Source organism: Chanodichthys erythropterus, chromosome 14, assembly GCF_024489055.1.
Source record: "Chanodichthys erythropterus isolate Z2021 chromosome 14, ASM2448905v1, whole genome shotgun sequence".
NCBI classification, from domain to species: Eukaryota; Metazoa; Chordata; class Actinopteri; order Cypriniformes; family Xenocyprididae; genus Chanodichthys; species Chanodichthys erythropterus.
The window spans coordinates 17,829,315-17,854,968 of record NC_090234.1 but is presented as its reverse complement, the minus strand read 5'-3'; the positions used below and the strand labels follow the sequence as shown (position 1 = coordinate 17,854,968).

At 41.4% G+C, this 25,654-nt stretch overlaps 1 long non-coding RNA gene across 1 annotated transcript in view; it reads left to right on the top strand.

Moving 5' to 3' along the window:
* The window catches only part of LOC137036075 (uncharacterized), a 63,925-nt gene that overhangs the window by 693 nt on the left and 37,578 nt on the right, over window positions 1-25,654 (top strand). The window contains exon 3 of the long non-coding RNA XR_010897139.1: window positions 722-1,080. This is a non-coding gene — a long non-coding RNA (uncharacterized lncRNA). The remainder of the gene's footprint in view (window positions 1-721; window positions 1,081-25,654) is intronic.

Here is a 25,654-nt window from a genome sequence, read left to right as displayed (position 1 = left end):
CTAGTTGAAGTGTAGCATGTGATATATATATATATATATATATATATAAAACCATGGCAGTTCCTCAACATTTCAGGATGTTGTAAATAAAATTGTAAATAACATGTTCCTTACTCCCATGTGTGAGAGAAAATGCACCTGCTTAGCCGAATTCCCACAAGAAAAATTAGTTTTGCTATTACATTCAAGAAATGCATTGTTGCCTGTGATCTTGATATTGTTTGGACAGTTCTACCTAAAGACCTGTGAACCCCCGGCCAGAGGATCCCATCTGGAAAGGTTCGGCCCATTGAAAAGAAGCATCCAATTCAGTTCTCGGGCCTTCAAAGAGGAGTCAGAGTCATGGCGTTAGAAATTAGATTAGTCAGAGCCATGAAGTGTCCAGTGACTCTGAGAAGAAACCGAAGCATTCTGGGGATCAGAGGGCCTGGATGCAGCCAAGAGAAGAACAAGCATAAATCAAGAGAGGGTTCATCCCAAACAATACCGTCTGCTTAGAGTCCTAAACCTCCAACAGATGCACTGGTTTTCTTGCCTTTCTCCCTATAGCTTGCTAGCAAAATATGGGCCTCAGGAGAGCATTAAAAGGAGACTGGTGAATGATGGGCACAGCAATAATGGAGCAATCCTATCTAGCCCTGTCTTGCATATATATTGTTCAGATGTGTGGGGCGGCAAGAAGTAAGATGCTTGTTTTTTTTGTTTTTTTTTTGCTATATAGATGTCAGCTGCTGCAACCTACTTCCACCGGAACAGGCCCAAACTGAAAGACCCCTAAAACCAGCAGAGCTTATCAAGATTTGAGCAGAAGCACAACTGGACATGAATTAGTTTTTTTTTTCCTCTTCTCCATCTGTACCACTCTGATTTACATGACTTTTTATAATAAGCAGGGCCTTGAGACAAGCAACATTTGGACAGCAATGACAGCACATCTGGCGGGAGGAGAGAAAATAGAGAGAGTCTTCCTTTTCCAAATGCTGAACTTGCCTGGAATGGAAAGGCATGGTCAGGGTGGAATCCCAGGCCGGGGGCTGACATTTGGATGGCTTCTTGCACTGCCTTGGAACAGAATGCCGGGTAAGGATGCAGTGCATGTTCTTAAAAAGTTTTAGATTAGTGGTTCTTAGACTGATGTCGTATGCAACATGACTCTGGAAATTCACATTTTATTTAAATTAGTTTTTAATTTCTGATATATATGTCATTTTAATATAGCTTTGAGTATTTCCGAATCTAGTATATAGTCCACATTCTTCTGAAGGATGCAAATGAAAAAAAAAATCTTCACTGTTCTGAAGCTGCACATTGACATAGCCATGTTTATCAAAGTGCAGGCATCACAATTTTATTCTGCATGCAAATGTTGCCCCTCCAAGCATCAGTCGCTAGAGCGCCTCTTAAGATCAGGGGAGTGAGTTTTACATGCACAGCTCTTGCCGGCCTACGTCTGTTACACAAAAAAAGCAAAAAATTCTGTAGGCATCTAAATACTCAATTTCTTTGTATCGTCTTATACTATTTTAAGTTGTTACACTGTAAAGCCTGCATGATGCTCACTAAGGATAAAAAAAAGAAAAGTCATTGAATATGTATATGAGCCATTCCTAAAAGTTCATCTTTTTTTAACTGCATGTATGATTTTGAACATTTGCATATGCGTCTCTTTTGAGAGGGAAGTAGGGGGACTTTTGTTGGCATTTAAGGACTTTTATTATGATGGTCTAGCCCATAAGAACAGGTATGTGTGTGTAGTGTTGTGGTGAGGTGACCTGCTTTTGCTACCTTAAAGGTGCTATAGAGGATGTTTTGTTTTATACATTTTTGCAATATTACTTGAAACTGTCTTTAATAACTGATAAAAGATTTATTATGTGCACTGAAAGGAATAATATCAATATACATCATCTGTGCACGAGGTAGGGCCTTAAAAACATCAGCCAATCATTTGTGTGATCATTGCATATTGGCCCTCTGGTTTGTCAATCACTGCAATGCAATGTTTTTGTCAGGAATAACAACTGCAGATTATGAGTTACCTGCGGTGAGTTCGACATAATGAATCCACTAACACGACACAGTGAATGCCGGTGGTAAACACTCGTGCACGAGTTTTGGAAGGCGTTCCCTCGAAATGAGCTGTGAAGGAGGGGGGTTGTTCTCACGCATGCGCTCATTTCAAAAATTCACTAACAGTCTTTGGTTTCTCAGTCGTCGAAAACATCCTCTATGGCACCTTTAACTCCAAAGCAATGGACCAAAATGATCTCTGAAAATAGAGATGGTGCATTAGACTTTTATAGGTGCACTCTCTAGTCGGGGATACATGTTTTTTTCTGATTATATTCTGAGGACTTTTTTTCTCAGCTGGAGGACAAGCTGTGTTTTTGTGGGGCCTTGGATCAGCAGATCATACTTTTTCTCTTTTTGGGGACTTTTTTTTTTCTTTTTCATCTGGGATTTCGGTTTGTTGCCTGCACCAAAGCAGAAAAAAGACTGAGTCATCAGACTTGAGTATTATCTTTATCATTACTTTTTAGGGACTGGTGTGTTACTGCCAAAGAGCCCATTCATGGATTTTCGTTATTTGGACTATTTTGTTGGATTTTATCAAAGGGTCAACAATTTGTTTTGTTTGGTTTCACCTTCTAGCCAATAAGTAAAAGGAAACCATACAACCAAACTCTCCCTGTGATAATGACTCGACCCTTTCGTACAGAGTTGCAGTTGTTATAAGTGATGGACAATTTCTCAAAAGAAATCCGGAAATGTCTGTTTGGGTTGGCTAACATTAGACTGTCATTCACTAACTCAATCTGTAGAGCTTGGTTCTAGCAATGCCAGCATCAACGTTTTGATTCCAGAGGTATTCCAGGAAATGCATAAACCAGGATTGTGTGCAAATAATAATTAAATTGAAAGATTTTTAAGGGTGTAGAATTACAATTTGAATGAAATGATGTATAATTAAAATAAGCTGAAATTCTAAGACATTTATATTTGAATTTGAGTTTTAAAAGCCTTCAGGTTGCTAGCAGTTTTCTAGGGTGTTGCTTTGTGATTATTATGGTGTTATGGGTGGTTGCTAGGGTGTTGCAATGCGGTTTTCTAGGGTGTTATGGGTAGTTGCTAGGATGTTCTGAGATTGAAAGATGACTGTCCTCAGCCTGTTTTTTTACATAAAAGGCATAAACTGCTCACACAGAATTGGCATTCCACCTTAAAAAAAGCCCAAATTTTCCCAATCTTCCTGTTTGTTTTCCATGTTGTCAGAGTGATTATGGAACTTAGCATTTCTTCTTTGTTATATTTACTCATAAGATGGTGAAAGTTTTTTGGATGGAACGAAGGGGAGATTTTTAACAGCTCCATTTACCGACTAAAAGTATAGACTTCCTGTCAGATCAAAATGGTTTCATCCGAAGCCATCATAACAAATGTGAGATTACAAGAGGTTCGACATCATGTCACTTCATCCCCTTTCCAGGAAATGTTGGCTGTTCTCAGCTGTTACACTGCCACAGCCAAGCTCTTGGGTTAACAAACATTGTGAAGCGGCATACAAAAGACTCTAGTGCAAATGTTAAATAAACAGTATGCGTTTCAAGTGCTGAATGTGACATTCAGCGCCTGCCTCATCTTGCTCACTTTGTGTACAATTTGTCTGGCCTGGATACTTGAGTTGGGGTTTGTTTTGGTGTTTGGCTTTCTTTAACTATGCAAACTCATGCATTGTTTCTCCACAGCTTCAAAAGACTGATTGTCCTAGAGAAAACACCTTGCCCTCCTCCTAGATATGAGTCTGGAAAACATGGCAAACCGCTGTGACTTTCAGATGAACTGGGAAAGGCCTCATATTATACAGTAATTGAAGCAGCAAATCAATTTGCCAAATTGGCCAAAAGGTTTGTCGGTAAACATGACAACTTTCATCATTTGCCAATGATTGACAACGTTTAAATCGGTCTTAAAGTTGATTAAATATTGTTACTTCCATATTTGGACATATTTTCGAGTATGAAACTGGATTTTAATGTGAAAAAATGTAGGGTGCGACTTGCATTTATCCATCAGGAATTGATTAGATGAAAAGATACCAGAATGTAGTCAAGTGGTTAGAAATGAGTTGAATAAGTATGAGAGTGACCGCACAATATGACACCAGTCGGATAGAAAGTTGTTTTAAAGGCCATCTTTATATATATATTTTTTATTTAGATTAACCTGATGATCTTTGTGATACATTTTGTGTTATTTTAGTAGTATTTAAACTATTATAGTGCTATTATACTATTAATAAACTATTATATATATATATATATATATATATATATATATATATATATATATATATATATATATATATATATATATTTTTTTTTTTTTTTTTTTATTTTTTTTTATACAATAAAAACACTGGCTCAATAAGACCAAGAATGAGCATTAGAGAAGTAAATTTTGATTGCATGTTCACTTTCAATAAATCAATAATATGACAATATTGTTGTCAGAAGAAATTACTTTCTTTTTTTCTATGAAACACAAATGAGATGAGCGCTTCAACAAGAAGATTAAGGGAAGATTATCAGTCAACAATGACCTAAATTTTTGTCTGTTCCTCACACAATAGTGTAATTTGACTGGAATCTACATCATATACATCATACTTGTATGATGCCTTATGTTTTCCCCTTATAGCTTGACAGTATAAATCACTGTCCGTTTGAGTTTCATGGAAGAACGAACTGTTCCTTTAAAGCCTACTCTCTATTTGTGATGTCTGACTCCAGATGGCCATTTGAACGTGTTAGTTAAGGTGCCATGCTGAGGACTCGGGGAATATGAATATTTCAGTGCTTTCTCTGTCTGCTGGCAATGTCTGAAATCGGAGAGCCAGCGACGATAATCCATTTACCCCACACCATCTTACCGTATGCTTCTAACAGGGTGGGCCCATGCCTGTCATACATCAGCTCACATGTTTTGTGTCGCCCAAATTCCTTGACAACAGCTGTGTATATGTAAAGATTAAATCAATACAAGGAGGGAAAAAAGATGTGTCGTTTGCTAATGACACCGTGTCTTCACCTCGTTCTTTCATCTTACCCGTATAGTGGCTTTTCAGCCGTAAGATAGCTTTCTAAAAAACTTGCTGCCATTCCATTAACCTTCTCTCTTTTACATTCCTGTCAGGGTCATTTGATAACTCTTCAGATATTATTTTGTAACAGCCTTGGTAGAGCTTTTGTGAACTTTACTTTCATGAAAGTGTGGCCCTTGCTGATAGACATTGTCACTTTTGTTATTTCATTGTTTTACACCTCATTTCCAAAGCAAAAAAAAAGATTGGCTACAATATGATGGTGCAAGGTGAATCTCATGACATTTAGACATTTTCAGCAGCCGCTCAGTGCTCGTGTACCCGCCGAGAACAGCTTCATCTCGGCCGGTGCTTCGGGGATTTGCCACTGGCTCTAATAGTGGTTAAACATGACATATCATTCATGCATGGACTATTCTAGATAATGTTTGCTCAAACTCTGATTTTGTTTGAGCCTCGCAGCAATCTTTCACAGGCATCTTTAGGTCTGCTGTTTGATGTGTACCAAATGCTCCACAGTGGAAAAATCATGGCTCAAACTTCCAAAAAAGTACCAGTGTGGTTTTATTAGAAGGGCGTCGGACATGCCCTCCTCCTGAACATAAGGTGGTCTCAGTGACACACAGTACTCTCAATGGGATATCCTACTCTCGACTGGTCCCAATCGGTGAGAAAGCTGTGGGTTCGTGGTTACCATGCGCTTCACGCTTTTGTCTGACAGCTGCCCACATCCTGCCCCGGCATCGTGCTGAGCTTCTCAGGGTGCCGTCACTCCCAGTCCATTAGGAAGGGAGTTGCTCGTCCTGACTGAAGTCAAGCAGTGTGAAAATACTTCTCTGGGTGGTGTTGTATTATCAGAACAAGAGGTGGGGACACTTTTGGGGCCAGCCAAGAGTTAAAGTGCTTCAGTTTATGTCATTTTTAATGTTTAATGTGATGCCATTCAAAGGAAACACATGAAACGCATTTCTCTTTTGAACGAGGGCCATTTGAGATTCAAAATCATCTTATCCTGTTGGGGAATGTTTTTGTTTCCGTAATGTAAGCTGTGCACAGACGCAGATAAGAGTTATTGGACCCCTCACTGAAGTTTGATCTGATCTTCGACACACTGTGCTGCAAACACAAACAATGAGGCATACTGACTATGTATAATCAAACGGTTGAAATGCAATCTGATATTAACTGTAGGTCGATTTTGCTCTTTGCAGAATAAATGCATAAATGCATTTGGCTTCCTTATTCTGCCTCTGGCTTTAACTCTTGGTGGTTTTGTAAATGAATAGTATTTGTCTGTCTGTCTATCATTGGTCTCTGATCATCTATCTATCTGTCACTCTATCTACTATATCAATCAATAAGGCCTATAAACCTTAAAATGTAAAGAATTTTTTTTCTAAAACTTTTAAACAAGGCTTTGCCACACCGACATTCAAAGTTTGCCTAGACAAACTTTGCTTATATACAACCCAAATTCCGTAAAAGTTGTGACATGTTTTTTTTTTTTTTTTTTCAAATTTGAATAAAATGTAAACTAAAAGACCTTCAAATCACATGAGCCAATATTTTAGTCACAATAGAACATAGATAGCATAGCAAATGTTTAAAGAGAGATATTTTAAACTTTTATCCACTAAATGAGCTCATTTCAAATTTGATGCCTACTACAGGTCTCAAAAAAGTTGGCTTGTGGACAACAAATGGCTGACAAAGCAAGACATTTTGAAAAGATTCAGCTGGAGAACATCTAGCAACTAATTAAGTTAACTGATATCAGGTCTGTAACATGATTAGCTATAAAAGGGAAGTCTCTCAGATGTAAAGATGGGCAATCTGTGAAAGAGTGCATAAAAAGATTGTGGAATACTTTAAAAAAAAATGTTACTCAACGTCAGATTGCAAAGGTTTTGCAAATATCATCATCTACAGTGCATAACATCTTCAAAAGATTCAGAAAAACTGGAGAAATCTCTGTGCGTTTGGGACAAGGTTGAAGACCTTTTTTGGATGCCCTTGGTCTTCGGGTCCTCAGACGACACTGCATCACTCATCGGCATGATTGTGTCAATGACATTACTAAATGGGCCCAGGAATAATTCCAGAAACCACTGTCGGTAAACACAATCCGCCGTGCCATCTGCAGATGCCAACTAAAGCTTTGTACAAAAAGGAAGCCATATGTGAAAATGGTCTAGAAACGCCATCGTGTCCTGTAGGCCAAGGCTCATTTAAAATGGACTGTTTCAAAGGGGAAAAGTGTTCTATGGTCAGACGAGTCCAAATTTGACATTCTTGTTGGAAATCGTGGATGCCATGTCCTCCGGGATAAAGAGGAGGGAGACCTTCCAGCACGTTATCAACGTTCAGTTCAAAAGCCAGCATCTCTGAAGGATGGGAGTGCATAAGTGCATACGATATGGGCTGCTTGCATGTTTTGGAAGGCACTATAAATGCTGAAAGGTATATAAAGGTTTTAGAGCAACATATGCTCCCCTCTAGACAACGTCTATTTCAGCAGGACAATGCAAAACCATATACTGCAGCTATTACAAAAGCATGGCTTTGTCGTAGAAGAGTCTGGGTGCAGAATTGGCCTGCCTGCAGTCCAGATCTTTCACCTATGGAGAACATTTGGTGTATCATTAAAAGAAAAATATGTCAAAGACAACCACGAACTCTTCAGAACCTGTAAACCTATATCAGGCAAGAATGGGAACAAATTCCAACACCAAAACTCCAGAAACTCATAACCTTGATGCCGAGACGTCTTCAAACTGTTTTGAAAAAAGAGGAGATGTTACACCATGGTAAACATGCCCCCGTCCCAACTATTTTGAGACCTGTAGCAGGCATCACGTTTGAAATGAGCTCATTTTGTGCATAAAATTGTAAAATTTCTTAGTTTAAACATTGATGTTATCTATGCTCTATTGTGAATAAAATATTGGCTCATGTGATTTGAAAGTCTTCTAGTTTTCATTTTAATCAAATTTAAAAAACGTCCCAACTTCTCCGGAATTCGGGTTGTAGTAAAAATTACAGTTATATTAATTTCTTTGAATTTTAATTGATTTCAATTTGGAATTCCTTACATTCACATTCAAATTGCAATTCTCAATCCTGTTTGCTACATAAGTTAAAATTCAGGAATTCATTTGTAATCTGAAAGACATTTTTTATTAAATTCTGAATCATGCACCTGGTGGTCACTATAAACTCTTGTTGTATGGAAAAAGAACAGCATATTATTTGCAACAAAATGAGAGTGAGTAAATGTCAGAATTTTGGGTGAAATATTACTTTAGCTAAATCACTGGTGTTGGTTTTGATGAGTATGATTGCATGCATCTGTGGTTTACCAGCAAGGGAGCAGATTCTGTTGGGACCACAGAAGCGTTCTCTTGAGCACTTGATGTTGATTATGATCTTTTCATTTGCTCAATTTATCACTCTGGTCACATTAGTCATATTGCTGCTTTTTGGCAATGTGGCTCTGATAAATCGCATTCGTCAGCAATAAACAAGGGCAGGATGGGGTTGAGGCCTGTTCCATCCCCTCTACATTTCCAGATCTTTCTGCTTCCTTAATCAGGGATTTAAAACAGGTGTCCTTTCCAGTTAAAACTGTTTTTCTTCTCTTTGTATGAAACATGCTTGTTGCATAATGAGAAGCACATTTACTGCATTACTGATTTGTTCTTCTTTTTATTAGATGTTAGTTTTTTTTTTTTTTTCTTTCTTTTTTTCTTTCCACTTTTCCTGGCAGGTTGTGAAGCTGGACTCCTCTTATCAAGCTAAATAACACCTGGAGGGAAACTTTTAACACACTTCACTTAGCTCGATCCTCATCAAATCTAAACGTGTTTGGCACAAAAAGTCTGTCTTCTGGATCCTTCTTTGCGAGCCATGAGTCTATTAATGGCACTCCAAGGAAAACAGGTTTGGAGACCAAACAGGAAAGCGCTGGATTTGTACCAGTTTCTATGGCAGGTGAGTCAGTGATTTAGCATTCGCTTTATGAGTTGTGGCATGGGCTCTGGAGCCTCAATTATACATGGATAAAAGACCAGGACCTGTTTTTTTTCACCTGGGTTTGCAAAGTAAACCTGGCTATAGATGGTTAAATGGGTGCATGTAAAAAAAGACTCAATCAATATGCTATTTTTTATGATGACATCATCACTGTGACTAACTGATGGCGCATATTGAGGCAAACGTCCCTACTATTGCTCATACTTAGGTTTAGGGGTTTAAACATCTAAGCGATCCTCTCATGGCTTATTGTTTTCAATGGGGGTGGCGCGTTTTTAAAATGCCAGCAGAGTACGGTGCTTTCACGCGGGGCATCAGCATTTATGCTTCTCATTTACTTTGAATGGGTGACGTCATGCGTTTCTGAACTGAATTGTGGGGCTGTCGTCACTATAATGGTCACATCAGAACCAAGCTTCAGACACACCCTCCATCAAGCACAGACGCCCCATGTGAATGAAGCGTGACGAGGCGCTAAGTGTCTATTTCACGCTGAGAACTAAGCGCTTTGCCATTTTTTACTGGTCGCCGAGAGTTAAAGAGTGTTCAACTTTGGGTAAAACCAAAGACTTAATATATAGAAAGACGGTGCACTCGTATTATTATGAATGTGAGAGAGTGCAAAATGCAATATGGCGGAATAAGACCCGCCTTCTAAATAAGAGCCAATCGCTGATTGATAAAGTCACTGCAGTTGCTGTTAGTAGCTCCGGTTGCTACAGAAACAGTCAGACATGCACTTAGGACTGCACATGCGCATTAGCTTGATCCAGCCTGAAAAATGCATTTGATTTGATTCGACACAGTTGTCAGATTTCATTTGTGATTTCAAATATGAAATTTAATCGAAAGCTTGGCGAACAGCTCTGAAGAATTTGATGTTTCCCCATTCAAAGAGATAGGAGCTGCACTTGCATGGCTGAGAGGCATTTAAAAGATGGCCACCGAGTGAAATGACTTGTCTTAAATGGACTTTGGTAAAATGCAGTTCTCATCACTGTCACTTTGTACCCAGCCGTCCAATCACAGTGGAGGAGGGGTGGGACAAATACAACACCGACGTCGTCAACAGATGACAACAACAAGCATAATAACGGAAACAAAATCATTTTAAACAAGAGCCAGAGCAAACAATTTAAATTGCATCAACATTTTTATATAGAAATAATACAGAAACAAATGATCTGTGAAATTAGATACTAGTAACTCTTCCGTGGATATTCCATATCATAGCAAGCAGAGCGTCTCAACTGAAAAGAATGCTGCGCTGCCGAAGCGCTCGCAGCTAGGCATTGGCTAAAAATGCTTTGGTGGACACACAAATATTAAACTTTGACTAATGTGAGTATTAAGTATTAAACTTTCACATTTTTCATCCTGAATCATGGTTATGGTACTTAATGGTATATTTTCAAGCTTTAATCTTAATTTTAAATAAGTAAAAAGTCAAAAACAAGTACCTCATAACAAAGATGAGTTTAGTCTGTACTTCGAGTGCTTCAGGCTGTATTAATCACTGTAGTTTAAAACTTGAGTGTTCAGTAAAAAAACCCTGACCTAATGTCTGAGGAATATCAATAAAGTGCTGCCTTGCGAGCACTGTAATAACTTGCGAATCAAATGCAATGCAGACGGAGCGAGTTGTGTGGTATCATGCGGATCCAGTGCAAGGGATCCCTCCATCAACACGTGGAGGAGAACAGAACAGGTGGCCTTCAGCCAGAGGGGATTTGGAAGCACTCACAGAAACACCCCTCTCATTCATCTCACTGCACATACTGTTCTGGGTTTAGATTTTCACCTCAGACTACACAGGTTCCCATTCTCACTTCAAAAGAATAAATAAGTACTTCGCCCCAACTTAAAACCGAGAATGTAGTTGATAAAATATTACTATTTTTATACATTCGGCAAACCCTCCAAAGCGATTTGATTTAACATACACATTATTGTTATTTGTGTTCATAGGGAATCACTCCCACAACCGCGCTGTTGCTAGCGCCATGCTCCACCAGTTTAGGTTCGGTTTAGCTTCTGTTTATGTTCGCTGATCAATGTTTACATGTGAGTAAAAGCCTAAATTAAATCTGTTCGTTGTAAAAAGCGATCGAGTCTCTTCAGAAAATTTGGACTAAACCTCTCTATTCATATGGATTAGTTTTCCAGTCTCTTTATTAATTCTCTCAGATTTCATCCAAAAGATCTTCATTTGTGTTCCGAAAATGAATTAATGAGAGAATTTTCATTCTGGGCTGAAATGTCCTTTATATCCAAGCGTAGCATTATTTCAACATATGAAATTACATTTAATAGCTGCTTAATGAGTTCTGTGAATCGGTTTGTATGTGAACTTCCCTAATGTGCCTCTTCAGCATTTAGCATTCAGAAAGAGCCGTTTTGGCTTGCATGGTTTTGGCTTGCAGCAGTCAAGCTGTGGAGAAAACTATGACAAAGCTTATAAGCAAACGTTCTTGGCCGGTTATTATGGCTATACCTCTTTCTGTTTATGCTCTGCTTACATCAACAATTACAGCATATTTGTTCAAAATCCATACAGGATGGCAAACATGCTAGCTCATATTTTCCCCTCCTCTCAGAATCGCTGCCAGACCTCACACTTTGTAACTCACTGTTGACTCGGCCAGCTCCGATCACTCACCTCATCAAAGTATAACTTTCATTATGTTTTGAGTTATTACTACTGTGCTCATTAATTGTAACCCCCAGCTCTTTTAATAGCACTGAGATTCGTAATTGTTCAGTGTAATATGCTCAGAGACCGAGAGATGCACTTTCCTTTTACAAGAAGATTTAAATTTATAGTGATTGTCAAAAAAGAAAAGGAAGAAAGCAAAAACCTGGCGTCTGTTCTTTTTGGGAGTGGTGTGGTAGACTTTCCCTAATTCATCATGGCCCTTTCATGTATTACATACTAAGTTCATAGAAAAATAAAAAAAAGAGACAGCTACACCTTCTACAAGGAAAAATTCCTTCGGCAGAGTGAATATTGGCCAGCCCTTCCTTTCACGGTCCTCTGTGCCAGATTCACAGAGCTCTCATGCAAAAAGAGCTGGCTTGGACCGACTCTAGGCCCTTTCATCTCAACCCTGCAATATATTTAATTACTTACCTAAATATACATATGAAAGAGGGGTGTGACATGACCAGAGAGACGTGGAGCTGTGCAGCCCAGCCTGGCTCAGAATTTGACAGACGTCCAGACATTAAATGGATCAATAAGAGTCTCTGTCAGTAAATGTAACTAAATAGTGGCTCGCTGTCAGATGAACCCAGAGGTTTATGACTGACTGCTCATAATGCTAAACGCGGCTCAAGTTAGGCAGGATGTGAGTGTACAGAGGAAGAAACAAGGAAGAGACAAACTATACGGATGGGAAAGGGAAAATAATGGAGGAATATTAATATGAAATATGAGGATTTTGGACCCTACTGCCAGTATAATTCTGGGAAGGCAAGTTTTTCTTTGGGCAGAGGAAAAAGAAAAAAGAAAAGAAAATAATACTTTTATAATGCACAAATCAGTACAGATTTGGACTGATAAGATAAATTAATTAGAAAACTACTTTGTGTATATTTATTTTTTATTATTTTGAAATACTTTCTCCTATCTTAGTTTCTTTGTTTCAGGACAAGTAATGATTTTTTTGCATAGTGGTTTTCACAATCCCCAAAGCAGCATTATGCCGGGTTCTGACTGTTACGATAGTCACTGTTAAAGTCCCCCTGAAATGAAAATTTAAGTTTTTTAGCTTTTAGTATGAATATGTTAGCCTTAGAGTTATGAATAAGCTGGTGTGTTCCAAAACAATGACAAAATTCACATTTAGGAGATACAAGCATTCAAAACGTACAGTCTCTCACTTCCGCTAAAATGGATCACAGATTTTCATGACATCACATAACACTTCAGCTTCTCGTCAGATCCTCTGTCCAATCAAATGCTCTCTAGAATCCGAAGTCCCGCCCCCTCCTATACTATAAACAGACGCTGAAGCTGTGGCTGAAAATGGTCATTTGCTCACACATTTACTAGTTTCTACATGGTGAATGGCACATAGTGCACTATATAGGGGATAGGGAATGATTCAGACAGTGTAAATATGCTTTCCATTGATGCAAATGAAGTCCGTTTTCACGTTAGTCAAGTCAAGTCAAATTTATTTATATAGCGCTTTTACAATTGGTAATTGTTTCAAAGCAGCTTTACATATTAGACGCACAGAAAAAAGGGAAGTGGTTAAAAATAAGCTGTACAGACAAGCGTGGTAATATGTAACATATACAAGATGCTGCTACATTAAGCCAATGTCGGCTGACTCCCAGGGGTGGAAAAAAAAAACCCTAGGAGAAAAACCCAGCATGTTAACACTGGGAAAAAAGTCCTAGGAGGGAAAAAAACCCTTGGAAGATATATATAATATATGTAAATGGATATGGAGATCAAAATCTGAATTATACATTTTTATTATAGAGATTAAAAATAGATTATATATAAATATATAACGTTAGTGTCACGTGAACCACCGCAGCGCGAGCACAGTCTGCTCTGGTCCAGAGACACGAGAGCACAGAGCGGATTATATCCGCGGACTGCGAGTCGGCTCAGACCAGAAAAGGTATTGGACCCATTTGAATTTTGCACAGAATGCTGTATTTTAAAGTTATATAGAGGGTATTAGGAGAAGCAGTTTGAGATTAAAAGTAAACGTTTTTACCGAGTTTAACGGCTCTGGCCGAGCTGTGGTATAAACAAAACGCTATTGGCTATTCAAAAGAGGGGCGGAGCTTTTCGATATGTCCCGCCCTGTCTTCCTGTTTTAGTTGAAATTACATCAACACATTGAATTATGCTGAGCATTCCAAGACACTTCATTGGGTCTTTAAGGCCCTTTCACGCTGAACGCGCCATGAAAAAGCAAGCAGAAACGCAGAAGAATGGACCTTTCACACAGAACATGAAACGACTAAACATCATCTGCTAATTTACGCCTGCATGCTTGGTGGCACCAATCAACAATGCATTTGTCCTTGTGTGTCTCGTATATATGGCTTTAGGCCAGAACACACCAAGCCGACGCTGACGAACTAGTGGCGACGAAAGCAGACTGCGGGGTTGGCTCACGGCGGCAGTGTCTGGGTCCACAGATGGCCTGACACACCAAACCAACGATAAACAGCCGACGGCCAAGTAGCACATAAGTTCTGCGCCTGTGTGAGATGAAATGCCTTTCCGTACCAGCAGATGGCAGTAATTGAACAGCCAATCAGAATGAGCCGACGGCCCGACGAGCTCCGATGGCAATTCGACATTTCGAATCAGCCGAAAAAAAGCAGACGAGGACCAACTTCAGCGACGTTTTATCTCGGAGCTACAGGTCAAAAAAAATATCCTCGCTTTTTCGTGTTGTGAATATTCACGCCCGGTGTGAATAGCCCCATAAGGATCTATTGTTTTTAATCAAGAGCGTCATCGCAGCGAACATTCACGCCGAATTTCACGTTCAGTGTGAAAGGGCCTTTAGATTATTTGATTTTGATTTCTTGTGTGTCGTGGACAAGTGTGACACACAAGTCCTGAAAAGTAAAGCCAAAACATTTCAAAAAGATCGCCCCCAGGTGGCTGGATGAGTATACGTCATAAACCCCACCCTCTCCATGTAATCTAATGGGACATGAGACAAATTACACTTCAAATAAAATTTTTGTCATTTTGGTTTGTCATTTTAGGTAGTTTTTATCACGCTGATGTAAGCTAAAGGCTAAAATGTTCTCTTTTTTTTATAAGTTTGGTTTTAGTTAGTTATCTTATGCTGTAATAACGGGGGTGTGACATCATGATTGACAGCTGAGATTGATAGCTTCTCTGTAAGTAGTCAAGGAAGACAAGACAACAACAACATTTATTTATATATATATATATAAAAAGCAGCACTCTAGGAAAAACTACCACCAAGTACAACTCAGCCTTCATATACTTGGTCAGCATTTGCTGTAGCAGTGCAGTTCGCTTTCAGAAACCCTCCTCCTTCCCCAGGTCCACCTGCTACAGGTAATTTATGTGTAGACACGGTGTTACTTGCTCACAGCAGTGTGTCATATATGTATTGATGCATGTATATTGCAAGTCCCTTATTTGCTCTGCAGCAGAAGCAGATCTATTCTGCCAAGACCAAATAATATTCACATCGTTAGATCCATTGCCTTGCCAAACACTCATTGAGTTGTCATGACAGAACTATGATAACGACACAAGGGAACAATACAATTTTTTCCCAGCCGATAAACAATAAAAACACTGATAGCCAATCTTAATCCTCAATTTTACGTGGATTTAGAGCTCAAGCTTTTAAAGTGGGAGATGATGTAACTGCAGGATGTGCTTATATTAAAGAAACCGTTATCATGCTTTGGTGTAGATGCTAATATTGCTATCTTTAGAGTTATTTTCTCCATTCAGTTCCTTTCAAAATCGTGTCCTTGTTTACATCCAAGATGAAGGCATGTATGTATGTATTAAGCTAATATCTACAAAACACTATTTATTGGCATGGGATATAGTAGGTTATTGAAAAAAGTACATAGACCAGCCCAATATAGCAATATTGACTCAAACAATGATGTGACTATGAGACAGGATTATCTGTGTTTGAGAAACCTGTTTAAAAACGTCTCGGGTTACGAGTGTAACCCCTGTTCCCTGAGTAAGGGAACGAGACGCTACGTCAATGACGTGATGGGAACCCTCTGCATTTTGTGTTCGTGAAGCACCTCTGTATCCAACCAATGAGAAGATGTGACGTCAGAGGCGGGTGACGTCACGGACCAGGAAACTATAAAGCATACCCAGAAACAGAGAACGCCAGCTTCTGGAATATGTCTGAAGCAAAGCGCTCCAGGTATGAAGGAGGTATGGCAACGCGACGTAGCGTCTCGTTCCCTTACTCAGGGAACAGGGGTTACACTCGTAACCCGAGACGTTCCCTTTCGTGGGAACTATCGACGCTACGTCAATGACGTGATGGGAACGCTGTCCCAACTACGCCGTATCTTCAAGTGCCTGGCTGCTATCTTGCAAGACCAAGGAACCTGGAGTAGAACTTATATTAAGATTATAAAATCTGATGAAAGTGTGCTGGGATGACCATCCAGCTGCACCACATATGTCGTCCAGAGACACTCCTGACAGAAGAGCTTTAGAAGCGGCCATACCTCTTGTAGAATGAGCTCTAACGGCTAAGGGACATGGCTGTCCCACTGCTTTATATGCAAGTGAGATGGCCTCGACCACCCACTTGCTCATCCTCTGCTTGGATGCTGGGCCCCCTCTTCTAGGGGACCCGTAACATACAAATAATTGATCTGTTTTTCTCCACAGGGCAGCTCTGTGGGTGTAGGCATCCAGCGCCCTCACAGGGCAAAGCAGATTACGTTTTTCCTGATCCTGATTTTCAAATGGTGGAGGACAGAAAGCCTCCAGTACAATGGGACCTGGGACTCTAGTGGGGACCTTTGGCACGTAGCCCGGTCTAGTATGTAAGAAAGCCTTGATCATACCAGGCGCAAATTCTAAGCATGATGGAGCAACTGACAGTGCTTGCAAATCACCAATCCTTTTCAAGGAAGAAATTGCCAACAGAAAGACTGTTTTTAGTGTTAGAAATTTATCTGACACTTCTTCTATTGGTTCGAAGGGAGCCTCAGCTAACCCTTGGAGCACAATAGATAAGTCCCAGGTCGGAGTTTTTGTGCGCACCGCAGGCCTCAACCTCAGTGCACCACGGAGGAAGCGTATGACTAGGGGGTCTCGACCCACCGAGGAGCCCCCTACAGGGTTATGATAAGCCGAGATGGCTGCAATATATACCTTCAATGTTGAAGGGGTTAAGCCTTCTGAAAATTTTTCCTGAAGGAATTGTAGCACACAGCTAATAGGAGAGTGGACGGGGTCCATATTACGCTGGCCACACCATGTGGCGAACAGTTTCCACTTGTACATATACAGCTTCCTCGTGGAGGGAGCTCTGGATTGAAGGATGGTCTCCACAACCTCGGTTGGGAGACCAGATTCTATGAGCCTTGCCCCCTCAGAGGCCAGGCCCATAGCTTCCACATTTCTGGGCGGGGATGGAGAATCGTGCCGCCTGCTTGAGACAGGAGGTCCTGTCTGAGAGGAAGCTCCATTGGAGAGCCGTGAAGGAGAGATATTAGGTCCGCAAACCATATTCTTGTCGGCCAGTAAGGAGCCACCAGTATTATGTCGGCCCTTTCCTGGCGAACCTTGTCCAGAACTCCCGGGAGCAACGAGACTGGGGGGAATGCGTACAGACGTAGCCTCGGCCACGTCTATAGCATAGCATCCAGCCCTAGGGGTGCTGGGTGCTCCAGAGAGTACCACAGAGGGCACTGAGTTGACTCCTCTGTGGCAAATAGATCGACTTGAGCTCGTCCGTAGACTTTCCATATCAACTCCACCACCTCGGTGTGCAGTTTCCATTCCCCCGGCCTCGCGCCCTGCCTCGACAGGACGTCTGCTCCCACATTTAACCGCCCGGGAATATATGCCGCTTTCAGTGAAAGGAGTTTTCCCTGGGCCCACAGGAGGATGCGGCTGACCAAATTGCATAGCAGGCGAGACCGCAAGCCCCCCTGGTGGTTGATATATGAGACCACCGTAGTGTTGTCCGTGCGGACCAACACATGGTTTCCCCTCAGGTCTGGGAGGAAGTGTTTTAGAGCTAGAAACACCGCCATCATCTCCAGCCGATTTATGTGCCAGGAGAGCTGGTGGTCCTCCCAGAGACCCTGAGCTGAGCGACCACTCATGATCGCCCCCCAGCCCGTGAGGGAAGCATCTGTCGTTAGCATTACGCGACGACGAGGAGTTCCCATCACGGGTCCTTGGGACAGGAACCAAGGCTTTTTCCACATGACCAGAGCACGAAGGCATCGCCGCGTGACTTTGATCATGCGAAAAGGATTTCCCCTCGGGGAAAACCCCTTGGTCCTGAGCCACCACTGTAAGGGTCTCATGTGCAGAAGGCCAATAGTAATAACGTTGGACGCAGCTGCCATCAGACCCAGCAGTCTCTGAAACTGTTTTACAGTGAGTGACTGGCCTAACTTCACCCCATTCACGGCCCCGAGAATGGCATTCACACGAGCAGGAGTCAATTGCGCCTGCATCGTGGTGGAATCCCAGATTACACCTAGATAATTCGCAACCTGACTCGGGACCAGCACACTCTTTTTGGCATTGAGTCTCAACCCAAGCTTCTTAATGTGTGACAGAACAACATCTCGATGTTGAACTGCTAGTCGCTCTGTTTGAGCTAGTATCAACCAATCGTCGATATAGTTCAGTACGCGGATGCCCTGGAGTCTCAGCGGAGCCAGCGCTGCATCCACGCACTTCGTGAACGTGCGGGGTGATAGAGATAGGCCGAAAGGAAGGACCCTGTATTGGTAAGCTTCGCCCCTGAAAGCGAACCTGAGGAACTTCCTGTGAGAAGGATGGATGGATACATGGAAATAGGCGTCTTTCAGATCTATTGCCACAAACCAGTCCTCGGACCTGATCTGTGGGATAATCTGTTTGAGTGTGAGCATTTTGAACTTCAACTTTTTTACAGATCGATTTAACACACGTAAATCTATGAACCCTCCATCCTTCTTTGGAACAATGAAGTAGCGGCTGTAAAAGCCTGACATTTTGCTGGGAGGAGGAACCCTCTCTATTGCTCCTTTTTGCAAAAGCGTCGTAACTTCTTGTTCCATCACCAGAGACTGCTCTGGGGCTACCACTGTGTGGAGAACCCCATTGAACTTGGGCGGTCGAGAACCGAACTGAATTCTGTAACCCTGTTGTATCATGAGCAGCACCCATTTCGAAATGTTCGGGAGACGTTTCCATTCTTCCATATATTCTACTAAGGGAACCAGTCTCTCGAGACTGGTCTCTGGTGTTTTTTGAGCACTTGGCTCGTTCATCTGGCGCGGCGCACCGGCAGACAAACGAATCGAGCGCTGACCGATCCCCCTCGGAGGATCGGTGGAGACCGCTGCGCCCTGACGCACGCTGGGTGGCAGGGTTGGCAGGACGGCCCCCTGAGGGCACCGGGGTAGAATGGGCGCCCGAGATGATAATTGAATTACCCCGGAGGGGACTGCCCTCAAAGGTCCCAAATGACTGGCGTCAGGACCTTTTCTTGGAAGCCTTTTCTTTCTTGTGCTGACCGCCCCGGTCCCCAAGCTTTCTGCGGGGGAGCCCGGGTGGCCACACTGGCTTTCTGCTGCGCCCTGTGCGCCGAGGAGCTGGCTATCGGCCGAGACTGCTCCCGCCCAGCAGTCTCGGGGGGATGAGAGCGACGGGGGAGAAGCTTTTGGAACGCCGCTGACTGTTTGCGTGTCACAGATGTCACTGCGTCGCCGAACAGGCCAGCAGGAGACAGCGGTGCGTCCATCAGGACGTTTTTATCCTTTTCTTTGATGTTGGATAAATTAAGCCATAGATGCCTCTCCGTGGCCACCAGGGCTGCCATAGAGCGGCCGATTGATTTGGCCGTCTCCTTGGTGGCCCGGAGAGCTAGATCTGTTGCCTTTCTAAGTTCATGAATGGCTTCAAATGATGCTTCCCCACTCTCATCTATTTCCCCCAGCAGGTCGGCTTGGTATGCCTGCAAGATAGACATAGTATGCAGGCATGCCGCCGCTTGACCTGCCGCCGAATAAGCCTTGCCCACTAAGCTGGAGGTTGTTTTTAATGGCTTAGTGGGCAACGTCGGGGTCTTAAGGGACGATGCAGACTCGGGAGAGAGATAGCTCGCGAGCGTCTCTTCCACCCAAGGCATCGCCCCATAGCCGTGGTGTTTCAGCCCCATGATGTTACTGTATAATGATGTTTGGGGGCTGTAAACACGGTATTGAACTGGTCTCTTCCACGACCTCGGTGTGGAGGTCGGGAAAGAACGGCAGACCCCGGCTCTGGGGTAGTGACCGCGCTGGAAGAAATCTTTCATCAAGCTTGCTTTTAGGTTGATTTTCCCTTTTTTCTACTTTTTTCAACTGCCCTGGTCACTACCTCCAAAAGCTCCTCGTGCGCTGGAGATGAGGATGGCGGTCCCTCATCTCCTTCTTCGACACCCTCCACATCAACCTCCTCGGAGGAAGACATGTTGAGTGCCGGTGTCTCTCTCCGGGGGGAAGAAACCGCAGCGCGTGCTTCCGCCACCAGAGGAGAGACACTGGGTTCAGCAGGTAAGGGGAGCGATAGGGCAGGACCCGTCTCTCCCCCCTCTGCTAAATCCATTTGTGAACCCCACGAGCGCAGCCTTCGTTGTGCCTCAGCAGCAGCGGGACCGGACCCGCGGGGAACACTCGCCGCGGCGCCCTCCTCAAAGAGCGCCCGGCGTGAACGCAGCACTCTGAGAGTGAGCCGCTCGCAGTGCACACAGACAGCTCCCTCGAGAGCTGCCTGTGCGTGCTCAACTCCCAGGCATTTTACACACATATCGTGTGTATCCCCGTCCGTAATGAAGTGCGGACAGGGAGGAACACACTTAGTAAACTTTTGCTGCTTTTCCGCCATTTATATATATATATTTGTCTTATTTTGTGACTGTGAAACTCTTGTCCTCAGGCGAAGAGATGAGTGTATGCAATGTGCAGGGACAAACAACAGTAAATAAGACAGACAAGATACAGATAGCGCTTGCTGAAGACAACAGAAGCTGGCGTTCTCTGTTTCTGGGTATGCTTTATAGTTTCCTGGTCCGTGACGTCACCCGCCTCTGACGTCACATCTTCTCATTGGTTGGATACAGAGGTGCTTCACGAACACAAAATGCAGAGGGTTCCCATCACGTCATTGACGTAGCGTCGATAGTTCCCACGAAAGGGAACTGTGATTATTTTTGCAAATCAATTTGGCACATAAATTGCACACTCTAGAATTTCATGATTTCATACACCAGATTTAGCACTTGTAGCTGTAAAAACGTAAAGACATTTAGATATCCAGCGATAAAATTCTGGGCCTGGTTGCAACAAACTCCTCATAATTGTAAGGGAATTGTCATTAAGAGTTTTCTTAATTTAAAATGTTGCAACCAACTGACCCTTAACTATAACCTTGCCTGGTACTATTAATTAATCATAACTTCATGCGTGTGTGCAAAACATTACTGCTTTAAAAATAGTTCTGCATCTAACATTTAATATAAGAAAATGAGCTTGCTTTTGTGTTATCTCAAGGTCCATAGGGCTGCATGCAATCACTTTAATAACTTACGTTCTTGGTTGGCATTGACAGCAACTCTGAGTCTTGTAATCATATGGTGTTAGACATTAGATACAGTATTTCTGTAACTTTGAATGAATGTCTGTTGATCATTATCATTGTAAGTACACTCTCTCATCATTGTGTAAACATTTCTATTTCTAATTTCCTGCTATCAGACTGTTTTTTTAACCTACAAGCTTTGCATCCCTAAAGATTACAGCATTTTGTTTTGAATAGCACGTTTCTAAGCGACATATACAAACATCTAACCAAGGACAAAGTCACTTGTTTACTTAGAAAAAGGAAAAAAAAAGCTCTAATGCTGTGCTCTAATGGAATTCCAACGTCCTTGTACAGTTTCCCTGCAGTCACCTGGGAACGCGAGCCTGTGAACACGCGTTTGGAGAGAATCTGCTGTGATTCACAATCCCACATGTTGGCTACGTTCACACAGTCGGTGTTTGGGACTGACAAACGTTTTTACTAACAGGTGTGACTTTCCCTTTGGATGGAGTAATGTCTGTATATACAGGTAACCAATGTCAGACACTTATTTTAGCTCACCGGTAATGTCTGTAACCATAGACACATAATGATAGTAAATTGTATTGGAATTTTAAGGACTTTAAAGGGTTAGTTCATCCAAAAATGAAAATTCATCTTCGGAACACAAATTAAGATATTTTTCATAATATCTGATGGCTCAGTGAGGCCTGCATTGCCAGCAAGACAATTAACACTTTCAAACACATAGAAAGCCACTATTTAAAACAGTTCATGTGACTACAGTGGTGCAACCTTAATGTTATGAAGCGACGAGAATACTTTTTGTGCACCAAAAAAAAAACAAAGTGATGACTTTATTTAACAATATCTAGTGATGGCTGATTTCAAAACACTGCTTTGTGAAGCTTTACGAATCTTTTGTTTCGAATAAGTGGTTCGGAACGCATATCAAACTAGCAAAGTCATGCTCTATGGTGGTGAACCATTGAAATGTTGAAACACTTATAACGTAACGAAGCCTCGTTTACTGAAACTACATGACTTTCACACTCCAAACCACTGATTCGAAACAAAAGATTCGTAAAGCTTCAAAGCATCATAAAGCAGTGTTTTGAAATCACCCATTGCTAGATATTGTTGAATAAAGTCATTATTTTTTTTTTTTTTTTGGTAGACAAAAAGTATGTTTCTTCATAACATTAAGGTTGAACCACTGTAGTCACATGAACTGTTTTAAATACATCTTTAGTAGCTTTCTGGGCATCTGAAATGGTTCATTGTCTTGCTGTCAATGGAGGCCTCACTGAGCCATTGGATTTTATGAAAAATATCTTAATTTGTGTTCCAAAGATGAACGAAGGTCTTACGGGTGTGGAACGACATGAAGCTGAATAATTAATGACAGAATTTTCATTTTTTGTTGAACTAACCCTTTAAGAAATAGTTGTCTTGCTGGTTGAATCCTGTATGACTTTTATTGTAGCAAAAGATTGGGTGTATTTTAAGCTTGAAAAGCATCATAAAAGTACTTCATATGACCTTAGCACTAGTTATTTAAAGCCATCTGAAACTGAAGTTTAAGAAATTTAAATAGTCTTAAACAGATGCATTTATTAGAAAAAACACTATTGTGTAATAAAGAAATAAATCTTAGAAAAACAGTATGAATTATGTGTTCATGAACCTAAGGACCTGTTTCCACCTGGTATTAAGATGCATTTTGGTTGATTGGATCACAAGTGGACGACTCTAAATACAGGTGTAAACAGGATCTAAAACGTTTTGAGCTTGTCCACTTTCAACCACTTCCAGAGATAGTCGAAAACGCATTCAACTGGACTGCTTTTGTAGAGTAAACTTTCATGATCAAATATGTTCGAACAGCCACAAAAGACTGCCTACTCTCTGCTTACTGACCTAATGTGTAAACATTATGGGAAGCGCACTAGCCAGATGGGGTTTTAACCATGTCGGTTAAAGACCCAAGTTTGGTTTGAAGATGAAAAATGTACCAAGTACAATGTTCTCTCACCATTCCTGATTTCTAACACACTCGCAGCATTCGGTGTGGTCTTGCGGCTATCAGTAGAGAAACAAAAGCTTTTTCCATCGTCTCATTTCACGTACATATGTAAATTGCGAGAGCTTATTTTATCCATTAGATCAAAATATCTGAAAAAACCCCATACATTTACCCACACATAGCCCCTCCCCTCAAAGAAATCAGGACAGAAGTGGTTGAAAGTGGAGACATGGGACAGATTAAAACACAAGGTTAAAGATTAAAACACAACAAATTCTTGAGTTCATCTCAATGATCAGGGCTGAGTTTCGCAAAAGCATCAAAAGCCTGAGTAGATTGTAGAACCATTGCCACCAATGGTCTCTGTGATCAACTTAGCTCACAATGCTTTTGGGAAACGCAGCCCTGGCCAATGCAGTTAGCATCTCACTGGAGATGACGAGCATCAATTTTGTTTGTTCCTCACGCATCCCAGTGACTTCAAAAGAAGTCCATATTCATTGCAATTGTATGGAAAAAAGTGACTAAATATATCCTTTTGTGTTTTGGAGAACAAAGGAAGTCATATAGGTTTGCAATTGCAATGACGAGGGTGAGTAAATGATGGTAGACCTTTAATTCAAACTATCCCTTTAAGTTTTAATTAGTAAATTCAGCACCGATCCAAACACAGACTCAAAATATAACTCCATAATACAGTATGGCAGAAATGGATATTATGCAATATTATGACAAGATTCAGCAAGTTAAGCGAGGAAGTTTTTAATAAAGTGGAAAAGAAATCTTTTGACCGTAGGCCTATCCAAAGCCTGTGATCTGCAATAATTTATTTCATGGTGAAGAATGTTCTGAACCCCCTACATTTGTTCAACGACACCTCTTTTCCAACACAAACCAGCCGTCTCCAAAAAACACTTCACTAGGGGCCGTGTTCCCCACAGTGAGGTCAGCTGTACTTGATTCCGACCAGCTATTATGTTTGGTTGTGAGGCGAGGATAGTTTCTCCAATAAAACTTGATGATAATTTAGTCCATCTCCTTTGACAAAGGGGACAGCAAAGCAAATTATGGCCCCACCCTGTAAGACACCCTGACTAGGGCCAAAAACTCAGCATAGAGCAGATTGAACTTGGCCCGTGGAATCTCCAGATGTGTCATATAGAGAACATTTGCTCTTTTTACAATCTCAGTGCTTTTCCCTCCATTTCTCACTCGATATCCTCTGTATCCCGTGAAGAACTTGAAACAGCATGCTCTTTTTTCCATAGTGGCTTGCCAGATTTCATTTCTCTGATCTTAGCATCTCTCTTCTAGTCGTGTCTTTCAAGAAACACTTGATGTGGGAAAATTCTGAACAAAATCCGAACCCTGTTTAATATGTATAATACTTCACTTGTCATGTAACTCGTTTGTGCTTGAACATGTCTCAGACCACTTTGTTTTGTTTAAGTAATGTCTGTGAAATAATCTGTACTTATTACTCTTGGACAGACAGAGCTTCTGATCACATAATCTGTATAGGTTTTTTTTTATAATGTTCTGTGAGTTTTCTTCAAAACTGTTTGTTGAGAATTCATTCCTTTTTTATTCATTTTTTCATGGTTTCAGGTAACCCCATCCTCCATAAACAGCACATAAATGATGGATAGATCCACATGTCAGTCACTACATCTTCCTGTCTAGGTTGAAATCAGCTGCAATGGACCAAACAGTTGATTTTGTGCATCCTCGCTTCCTTTCCTCACAAATTAGGATGCGAGGGAAGGATGCAAGGAAAGAAAATGAGGATGGAGGAATCGAAGGAAATCTTATTTGTATATTGGAATATTCTTGATCACTCTGCCCTTATGCAATTTAAGTTTCGCTATTTAAGAAATTCACAATATATAATAATAAAGCAATATGACCAGTTGAAATAGGTGAGATGTATGGTTTATTTAAACTGCAAAAGTGACAGGGGGAGTAGAATTTATACATGTGTCAGATTTTTTGAGAAGAAAGCTAAGGATACACCTGTGCATCCTCGTGCATAGCTCCTCTGGAAGCTTTCTCACTCCTTGTTCCATGCCTTCTTGGCTATGAAAGGCTTCCAACCACCCATAACATCATTGCCTAGCAACGCCCCAGCGACCACATAGCAACACCCTGGCAACCCTAGCATTGTGGTGCAGCTTAAAAACTTTTTTCTCTTCAA